The 9,939-nt window shown below is 45.8% G+C and overlaps 1 long non-coding RNA gene across 3 annotated transcripts in view; it reads right to left on the bottom strand.

Moving 5' to 3' along the window:
* Window positions 1-1,271: 1,271 nt before the first annotated feature.
* The window catches only part of LOC123593575, a 77,775-nt gene continuing 69,107 nt past the window's right edge, over window positions 1,272-9,939 (bottom strand). For all 3 annotated transcript variants that reach the window (XR_006710388.1, XR_006710386.1, XR_006710387.1), the window contains one exon: window positions 1,272-2,476. This is a non-coding gene — a long non-coding RNA (uncharacterized LOC123593575). The remainder of the gene's footprint in view (window positions 2,477-9,939) is intronic.

Below are 9,939 nucleotides of genomic sequence, written 5' to 3'. Positions count from 1 at the left end.
TCCCTTTCTTCTTTCTCTCCTGGACCATCTTCCCTTTCCCGGAGCTTGGGCTCTCTTTTCCTGTTGCTTCTTTGCTTCCTCAATCCCATCCGCCTTCTGTCCCTCCTTCCTCTCAGGCTTGAGAAGAACACCGAGCGAGGAGCCCCAGTGGCTGTTTTCTCCTCGCAGCTCTGTCCCCATACCAGTGAAGTCTGCATCCTCTCTTGGGTTGAGATTCCTGGTCTGTATCCCGAGAGTGTGAGACAGGAGGCTCAGAAAAGTCACTTGGAAACCTAACGGTCTCTGGTCATTAGACACCTTCGGTAGCACATTCGGTGCCAAGGCTTGAGCCAGGTGAAGAGTCAAGTACGCGGAACCCTTCGCAGGAAGTACACGTGTACCTTGGCCAACTCCCACTACCTCACTACTTTTCTCCTAACTTTTTTTTGTAGGTGGAAAACATGCCCCTGTAGCAGCTGCACACCCTATTTCACTTATTAAATGACACGCGTCGAGATGGGCATCGCGCGAAAAACATATGCACGTGAATAACTCCCCAAAGAAAACGGCTGCCAATTAAAGGTTCATGCTGGGGTGGGGGGAAACCCTAAGATGAAGAAAAAATTTGATGTTCCGTTGCCTTCGCGTCTAAAAACAGGCACAGGCCGTGAAAACCTCTAGCCGAATTTCCACCAGCCGGTACGATCTGTTTTCTGTGTTCACTTACTCCTTGTCTCCGTGGCATCTTTTTCCTGTTACCACCAGACTCACGTGGGTAGCTTTTCTAGGTGAGTTTTCACTTTGCCCAGAAGTTACAAAAAAAAAAAAAAAAAAAAAAAAACACAAAAAACAAACCAGCATAGACTTAACGGGGTTTGGTTGGAAGAGTGAACAAGAAAAACGAGACAGTGTCAGAACGGAGGGGAGAACGAAGGAAAAGAACAGAGAGGGGACGGCAGCCCAGAAAACCATGCAGCAGTTCAGAAAGTAGTGTAAAGGCACACAAAACGTACACACACATTTGGTACATCAGGTCTGAGCGTGGCTTCTCAGGAAGCCGAAGGTCAAGGTCTGCATAAGAGAGTAAGAAACCTTCTTTGGGTTGGAGAGGCTTAAAAAGAGAGGTTTAAAAGCTTGAAGTGGCGGGGGGGGGGGGGGGGGCACCTGGGTGGTTCAGTCGGTTAAGCGTCTGCCTTTGACTCAGGTCACGATCTCGGGCTTGTGAGTTCGAGCCCCTCATCAGGCCGTCTGCTCTCAGCACAGAGCCCGCTTCCAATCCTCTGTCCCCCTCTGTCTCTGCTCCTCTCCCACTTGCACTCTCTCTCTCTGTCTCTCTCAAAATAAATGAATAAACTTTAAAAAAAAAGGGGGGGGAGCTTGAAGTAGGGAAAGAGGCTGAAATACATCAGTCGTGTCACTCAAAACTCTTCAAACTGCATTGCGACTCTTACGCCCCGAGAAACAGTGTGTGGTAAAAGTCACAAAATCCAACTGTGGAACCAGGAGTGAAACCCAGGCTGCCATCTTATCCCCAGAGCAGAGCCGGGCCCTGGATTCTTCGTGACTAAGCAAAAATTCATTCAAGCCAAAGCCTTCTTGGTTCTAACCCGGGAAATACTGTTTGTTTTTGACCTCCTTGCAACACTGAAAACAGTTCTCATCAATAGCGAACCTATGTGATACCAAATGGGTCACCACGAAAGGGTGACAGGTCTAGAAAGAGTACCAAGAAATAATGGAGTCTCCCGGGAAGGGAAGGGAATGGCTACAAGAGACACTTAAGCTCCCTGAATACAGGCAGTAGACGTCCACCCGAGACATCACATCGGCGTAGCTGACACATTCCTGCAGTTCACTTGTCATGCGCCATCTGAGGTCCCCCCTGCATGGAGGGGCAGCGTCCGGGGCCAACTCTTGAATTTCTCAGACTTGCTTTCTGAGGCGAGATGGGGGGCATGATGCTAACCACACAATAAATACTTGTGGAAGAGAAGGGGGTGTTCACTTTCGTCACCCGGCAAAGCCCACATTAAGACGTCTCAAGGTCTCTGTGACACGTCACTGTGTGAACGCACCAGGAGGACAACCTTCCTTTTTCCTTTCGTTTCTCAAAAAATGCAGGGGCTTCCCTGACTTGGAAGCATTTCGGCAGAACCTCACCGGCTAGCCTCGTCTCTTGGCGACATTTGAATGCTTGGCTAGCAAAATGGAACGCTTACCCTGACATCTCTTTAAGCACACGGTCCACAAGCTGTCCCGGCAACCTAGAACGTTTTGCTGGGATGGGGGATAGAAAAAGGAAATCTATTAAGCAGGCTATGCCAAGTGCTTTAAGATACAACCAATGTGGATTAATACAGTAAAGGTTCGTTGCTCGTTCATGCCTCTGTTCAACACAGTTTGGTGGCAGAATTGGCTTCACGCGGTCATTCGGGGGACCCTGGGTCTTTCCATCCTGTGGCACCATAATGGTCAACCGTCGATTCCCAAATGCCCGCTGAATTAGACGAGAGGGCAAAGGATTTAAGATGTCAGGGATAAACATTGCATCCGCCCACGTTCCGCTGGTCAGACCTGGGCCTTCATAACACCCACCAGCAAGACGCCCGGAAAAATCTGTTTCAGCCCTGTGCCTGGGAAGGAGAGAACACTATATTCTCTCCCCGATGTGCCGAATAAAGGCAAATCATTTCACGTTAAACTTATTCTCGCACAGCTCTGCTTGCGAGCTGAGGGGAGGGTCTTCAGCCGTCAGATTTCTTCTGTTCTTGTTTCTTAGTGTTTTCCCTGAGTGTCTAGGTTGGAAGCAGCCTAGGACGTGGGGGGTTGGGGGACGGCAACCCTGTCTTGGAAATGTTTGTGGACACGCACGGGAACGTAAAGAGTCCACAGTTTTACTGTTACCGAGAATCGAGCGCTTGAAGCAAGTGTCAAGGGGTCTTCTAGCAAAGAGTGCTGTCGATTCCGTTATCGTGGGAGAAAATGGAATCTGTGCCATCAGCTTTTGAAGCCACTGCCATTGGAATCTCTGGAGCCTTTGGGAGGGGGGAAAAGAAAGGCAAAAAGCAGCACAGCTCTGTCTGCAGTCAGCCTGTCCGGATGGCACAGGTGACTTCATGAGAAAGAGGATGCGGCAAGCAAGAGGAATGTGGTTTTTTCCTCGCACAAATAATCCTTGAGGAAAAAATATGGGAGTTTAGAGTGTGGTGGGGATTTACAAACACTTTAAGTCAAAAAGCACAGCCACGCCATGGAGATAGGAGTTAGAAAAGTTTGGACAGCCGCCCAGCTCGCTCGGACTGTGTAAGGCTCCTCTCTGTCCTTCCCTGCGTGAAGCAGGGGGAGGGTCCGACTGAAGCAAAGGATGGGCTGCATGCTCCCAAGCTCTACTGCGCTTGCAGTTTCCAAGGGTTGGGGGACAGAGCGTGTCCGCCTTCATTTTTTCCCCTTCATTTTAAAGTCATGACCGTGGGCAAGATGCCCTTTTTCAGGACCATTCTGCACACCAAGAGATATACCGTGGCATTTTTTTTTTTCTAGAGACTTTCAGAAGACACAGTTCAAGAGGTTTACTTAATATGCAAGGGCTCGTTTATGATACGATTAGAACAAAAGGCATCACGTGAACTTGCGTGTATTCTGCAGCCTCATACAAGTACAGAAAGTCTAGAAAAATGTCCTGGAGGGATATCTGCTGAAATGTTAGCTACTGTTACCTTCAGGTTAATATTGTCTCTACTTAAAAAAAAAAACAAAAACAGGGGCGCCTGGGTGGCGCAGTCGGTTGAGCGTCCGACTTCAGCCAGGTCACGATCTCGCGGTCCGTGAGTTCGAGCCCCGCGTCAGGCTCTGGGCTGATGGCTCAGAGCCTGGAGCCTGTTTCCGATTCTGTGTCTCCCTCTCTCTCTGCCCCTCCCCCGTTCATGCTCTGTCTCTCTCTGTCCCAAAAATAAATAAACGTTGAAAAAAAAAAATTAGAAAAAACAAAAACAAAAACAATCTTGTGCTACTTTTCACATCAGAAAAGACAAAGAATTGGGGAAAATATCTAATATCTGACAATGACAAAAGCTTACGTGTGTTGTAAAAATTGACAAAAGCAAAAAAGAAATGACTCCATTTTCTTTCCCCAGAGACGACCATCCCCAGCATTTAGTATTTGCTTACTATGCTTTACAACATTTTATACTCTATTTTTAGCTCAAAATAACATAGGCACAGGGCAGAGGATGGGAATAGACATTTTGTTTTCAAAGGAGGTATACAAATGGCTAATAATCACGTGAACAAATACTCAGTGCTATTAGCCACTAGGAAAATGTCAATCAAACCCACCATGAGCATTGCTTCACACCTATTGGATGGCTAGAATCAGAAAACATAATAACAGGTGTTAATAAGGATAGGGAGACACCGGAGCCCATATACCCTGCTGGTGGGAATATAAAAAGGTACAACCACTTCGGAAAAGAGTCTGACAGTTCCTCAAAATGTTAAACACAGAGTTACCCTATGACCCAGCAATTTCACTGTCAGGTGCACGCCTAAGAGAAATGAAAACACACGTCCCCACGAGAGTTTACATGGCATTATTCACAAGAGTCAAAAGGTGAAAACACCCCAAATCTCCATCAACTGAAGAATGGATGAACAAAATGGGATACATCCATATAACGGAGTATTATTCAACAGTAAAAAGGAATGAGGCACCGATACGTGCTACTCCATGGATGAACCTTGAACACATTATGCTAACTGAAAACAGCCAGTTACAAAAGGCCCCATTGCTTGACGGCATTTCTAGGAAATGTTCAGAATGGGCAGATCTACACAGACAGAAAGTGGGTTAGTGGTTGCCTGGGGCTGGGGAGCAGTGGACTTGGTGGGGAAATGGGGAATGAATGCTAATGGATGCTAGATTTGCGGGGAGGAGGATGAAAATGTTCTAAAATGGATGGCAATGACGGGTGTAGAACTCTGTGATTATAATGAAAACCATCAAATTATACATTTGAAATGGGTGAATTGAATGGCATACAAATTCACCTCAATAAAGCAGGCTTGTTTGTTTGCTTGTTTGTTTTTAAAAGGAAAAAGTAACATGCCCTTAAAAAAACTAAAGCACTTTCAAAGGGGGCCGTGCAGAGCAAAGGAAACAATCAACAAAATGAAAAGGCACCGATGGAATGGGAAGAGATGTTTGCAAATGACATACCAGATAAAGGGTTAGTATCCAAAATCTGTAAAGAATTTGCCAAATGCAACACCCGAGAAACAAATAATCCACTGAAGAAATGGGCAGAAGACTTGAGTAGACCCTTTTCCAAAGATATCCAGATGGCCAACAGACACACGAAACAATGTTCAACCCCACTCATCAGCAGGGAGATACAAATCGAAGGCACAGTGAGATACCACCTCACACGGGTCAGAGTGGCTAAAATGAAAGGATGCTGGTGAGGATGTGGAGAAACGCGAACCCTCTTGCGCTGGGAGCGCAAACTGGTGCAGCCTCTCTGGAAAACAGCGTGGAGGCTCCTCAAAACATTAAAGATAGAACGACTCTATGACCCAGCAATAGCACTACTAGGAATTTATCCAAAGGACACAAGGGCACTTGTACCCCAACGTTTATAGCAGCGCTATCAACAACAGCCAAATTATGGAAAGAGCCTAAATGTCCATCAACTGATGAATGGATAAAGAAGATGTGGGTTATATATACAATGGAATACTACTTGGCAATGAGAAAGAATGAAATCCTGCCATTTGCAGCAACGTGGATGGAACTGGAGAGTATTAAGCTAAGTGAAATAAGGCAGGCAGAGAAAGACAGATATCATGTTTCACTCATATGGAGAATTTGAGAAACGTAACAGAAGACCACTGGGAAGGGAAGGGGAAAAAAATAGTTACAAACACAGAGGGGGGAGTCAAACCATAAGAGACTCTTAAATACAGAGAACAAACTGAGAATGGATGGGGGGTGGGAGAGAGGGGAAAATGGGTGATGGGCATTGAGGAGGGCACTTGTTGGGATGAGCGCTGGATGTATGGAAGCGATGAACCACGGGAATCGACCCCCAAAACCAAGAGCACACTTTACATGCTGTATGTTAGCCAATTTGACAATAAATTATATTAAGAAAATAATAAAATTTTTTAAAAAAAAGAAAAAAAAAAAAAGAAAACTCAAGCCCAATGCTGGCGAGGATGTGGAAAAACTGGAATTTACACGAGGATCTGCCTTTTATTCCCAAGGACCAGCTCGCGGCAGGCACTTATTATAGTGAATTGCTTTTGTGTGTATGAATTGGCAAAACTCTTTGGGGGAAAAATGTGGCAATGGATTCCAAACACCTTGAAAATAAAAATGTTTAGGAAAAAAAAAGGTGGCCAGTGCACCTGAGAGACTAAATTTTAAATTTTATTGAATTGTAATTAAGTAGCCACACGTGACCCTGGATTGGACTGCACAGCTCTGAACAATGCCCATTACAACATTTAACACACCGTATATCTTGCATAAGAATGAGCTCCAACAAGAAATTCACTTTGTGACCATCATCACTGTCTCCACAGCACCTAGCATGGGGCTTGGTACACAGCAGGCTCTCCGCATGAAAGCCCTTATCATCTTCAGCATGGTCCGGTCCACCTTTGTATCCCACAGCTTAGCCCAGCACGCACTACGGAGACTCAGTAACTGTTGCTAATTGAGTTAATCGATTTCTAGGCTTACAAACCCGCCAGTTATCTGTTCGCGGAGAATGCTTGACCATGGGGACTTGCCTTCGTGTTTTTCTGATATATTTCTTTGTGTTCAGTACGCAGGCTAAAAGCATCTGCTTGCATTCAAACCCTGGCTTTATGACCTCTGGAATGGAACGTTTCTGTGCCTCAGTTTATTCCTCCGTAAAGTGGGTCCATTGATGGCCCTGTCTCAGTTGTTGTCAGGATTACGTGTGTTGGGGTTTACAACTTTATAGGAAATATAGAGAATGGAGGGCTGGGTTAAATTACATCATGAGGATTCAATCAGAAAAACCCAGATGGTAGCCAAGTCTAGGTGGAAAACAGAGGCAGCCATCCTGTGGTCATTAGAGAGAAAATTTAAGGACCAAGACGATACTCTGAGATCGGCAATCTCTCTACAAGGGAGACTTGAAAAAAAAAAAAATCTGGCATCATTACTGTAGATAGTAAGGTGCAGGAGCAGCTTCTTTCTAACAACCAATAATGCAGGTGCTCTAGCCTTTGGTAAAGCCCTGCCTGTAGCTGCCTTCAACTTTCCATGGACTTAAGGCAGGCAAAGTTGTAGCAAAGAGGGTCCCTGACCTTCAGATTGTGTCTGTAGGATGCTGGCAAGTCAGGCACAGGAGATGTGTCAGCTGATTGTCTCCGCTGTCGCATGAGTAGCAGCTGTAACAAAAGCTGTCCTTTACTCATACCGAAAGGAGACCATGAAAATAGGGGGTAAAATGGGTGTGTGGGGGGGGTGGGGGGGGGGAACAGCTGGAGAAACTTGCCTCGTTCTGCCGCTTTCAAAATTTCCTCGGAGCGTCCGAGGAAGGCAGTCCTGGGGTCACCCTGCCATCTTCCTGGGATGTATCATTCGCAGGCTCCCCTGCTTGTTCTCCAATTTGGTTTCCGTAATTCCGTAATTGAAAATTCTGCTTCAGAAGAAATTTCAAGTCCTTATTTTATAAAGTGCAGCAAAATAAATGGCCTACCTAGAACTTTAAAAAACAGTGTCACCTTCACAAAATCCTAACTGGCTCGTCTTCTGTTCGTCTGTTCTGCCATAACCCTCGTCCGAGGAGCCACAGCCTCTTGCTTGGACGGCCACAGGGACCTTTGAACTGATCCCCTTGTGTTGGCTCTTGCCTCCTTCAAATTCATGTGCCAAACGCTGTGCCCCGTGATCTTTAAGGCGATAGATAGCGCATTTTATCACTCTGCTGCTTAAAGTCTTCCAAAGGCTTTCCAGTATCATAGAATAAAACTGGAACGCCTTTCCTGTGGACTTCAGGGCCCTCCACGGCCTGATCACAAAATGCGCATCCGTGATGTCACTGCTGACAACTCTGTCCCTCTCGTCTCCAAATTCCAGCCATACTTGTCTTTTGCTTTCTGTTTCACCAACACGCTGATCTATTTTATCTTCAGGGAACTTGAACTTCTCGAGCCCTCTGCAAGAAGGCTCCTAACCCCCAGGCTGTAAGATTCTGTTCAGGTGCACCTCCACTCCTCGGTCATCTCCTCCGAGAGCATTTCCCTGACCATTGTACTCCAAGATTTACGGTAACCACCTTCCCTCTAAAGCGCGCGCAGATGCACAAGTGTTACTGGATGTAATAATACGGATGAAGTGAAGGGCTTAGAACAGCACATTATACGTCTGCAGTGTCATCCGCCGTTATTTTTTTCATTACACCACATATTATTCAAATTTCTCTTGTGTCTTAATGCATTTACTCGTCTATGGTTGGCCCTCCTCACTCTTAGCTCCTTAAGAGCAAGGACCCTCTGATTGTTTGGTTCATTTATATATCTCTAGCGCCCAGAAGAAAGCGTGGCACGCAGTAGCTGATCAATAATCATTATCGAAAGGATGACTTCAGTGCAGGAAAATATACATACATATGGCGAAGAAAAACAAAGACTACTGCTACCATAGTATCAGGATATTCTTGGGAGACTAATATTTTCTCCTCTCTTGCTTTTTCAGATATGCCTAATTTCTGCAAAGACACGAATTCTTTTTCACGGTAAAAACGGAGTTAATTTTCACAAAAAGACTTATGTTGGTATGCCGTATGAAATGTCAGTCAGTCCACTGCTGCAGGCATGTGGCAGGTTGTATTCTCTGGGTCTGTGTATAAAACCGCTTAAGAATTTCACAGTTTGTGAGTTTGAGCCCCGCGTCAGGTTCTGTGCTGACAGCTCAGAGCCTGGAGCCTGCTTCAGATTTGTGTCTCCCTCTTTCTCTGTCCCTCCCCTGCTCGTGCTCTCTCTCTCTCTCTCTCTCTCTCTCAAAAATAAATAAGCATAAAAAAACATTAACACCACTTATGAAATCAGAAGTCATCTGACGTTGTTCAGGAAGAACCCTCAGCACCGGGTGTCTCAGCACCGTGTGCCTTAGCCTGTGAATGCATGGGCAGGTCCTGCTGAAAGCTCCCTGGGGGGTGTGACAAGTCTCATTCCAACAGGGGCCATGTGCCATGTGACTGGCCACCCGCCTCTTTATCTCTAGTTCCTTTAAGTGAGGAGTTCTGTTTGGCTATAGACCTTGACACTGTGGAGGTCAGCCAAGGTCAATGCTCCAGTAAGAATGACTCACACCCTGCTCTGTGCTCTCCGCTGGGCACAGGCTTAGAGTACCACGAACACCATGATTTTCTGGACTTAGCTCCCAAGACGTGAGGCTCATTCCCTGAGACACTGATCTATGAAAAAAAAAATCCCCAAAGCAGCCACCCAAGGTGTATCTGGCATTTAGGGGAAAAAATAGAAGCTTCTATTCTCTGATCCTATCCAGTGGGGTTCTAATTCAAACTTGACTATCCAGTGTGAACATGCTTTTCAGGCTTGTCTGAAGAAGGGCAATCATTATGATTTCAAAAAAAGGATTGTGGAAGATTGCAAACACACACACAGGTATTAACAATAATACAATTTGGGCGCTGGGTGGCTCAGTTGGTTAAGTGTCTGACTTCGGCTCAGGTCATGATCTTGCAATTCGTGGGTTCAAGTCCCCCTCTCAGCTGTGCTGACAGCTCAGAGCCTGGAGCCTGCTTCGGATTCTGTGTCTCCCTCTCTCTCTGCCCCTCCCCCACTTGTGCTCTGTCTCCCTCTCAAAAATAAATAAACATTAAAAAGAATTAAAAAAAAAAACAATGATACAATAAACAATTGCAATAGCAAGACCAAACTTAGCAAGATTTTTTAAAAGCC

Source organism: Leopardus geoffroyi, chromosome D4, assembly GCF_018350155.1.
Source record: "Leopardus geoffroyi isolate Oge1 chromosome D4, O.geoffroyi_Oge1_pat1.0, whole genome shotgun sequence".
Taxonomy (NCBI): Eukaryota; Metazoa; Chordata; class Mammalia; order Carnivora; family Felidae; genus Leopardus; species Leopardus geoffroyi.
This window is presented reverse-complemented; position numbering and strand designations above follow the sequence as displayed.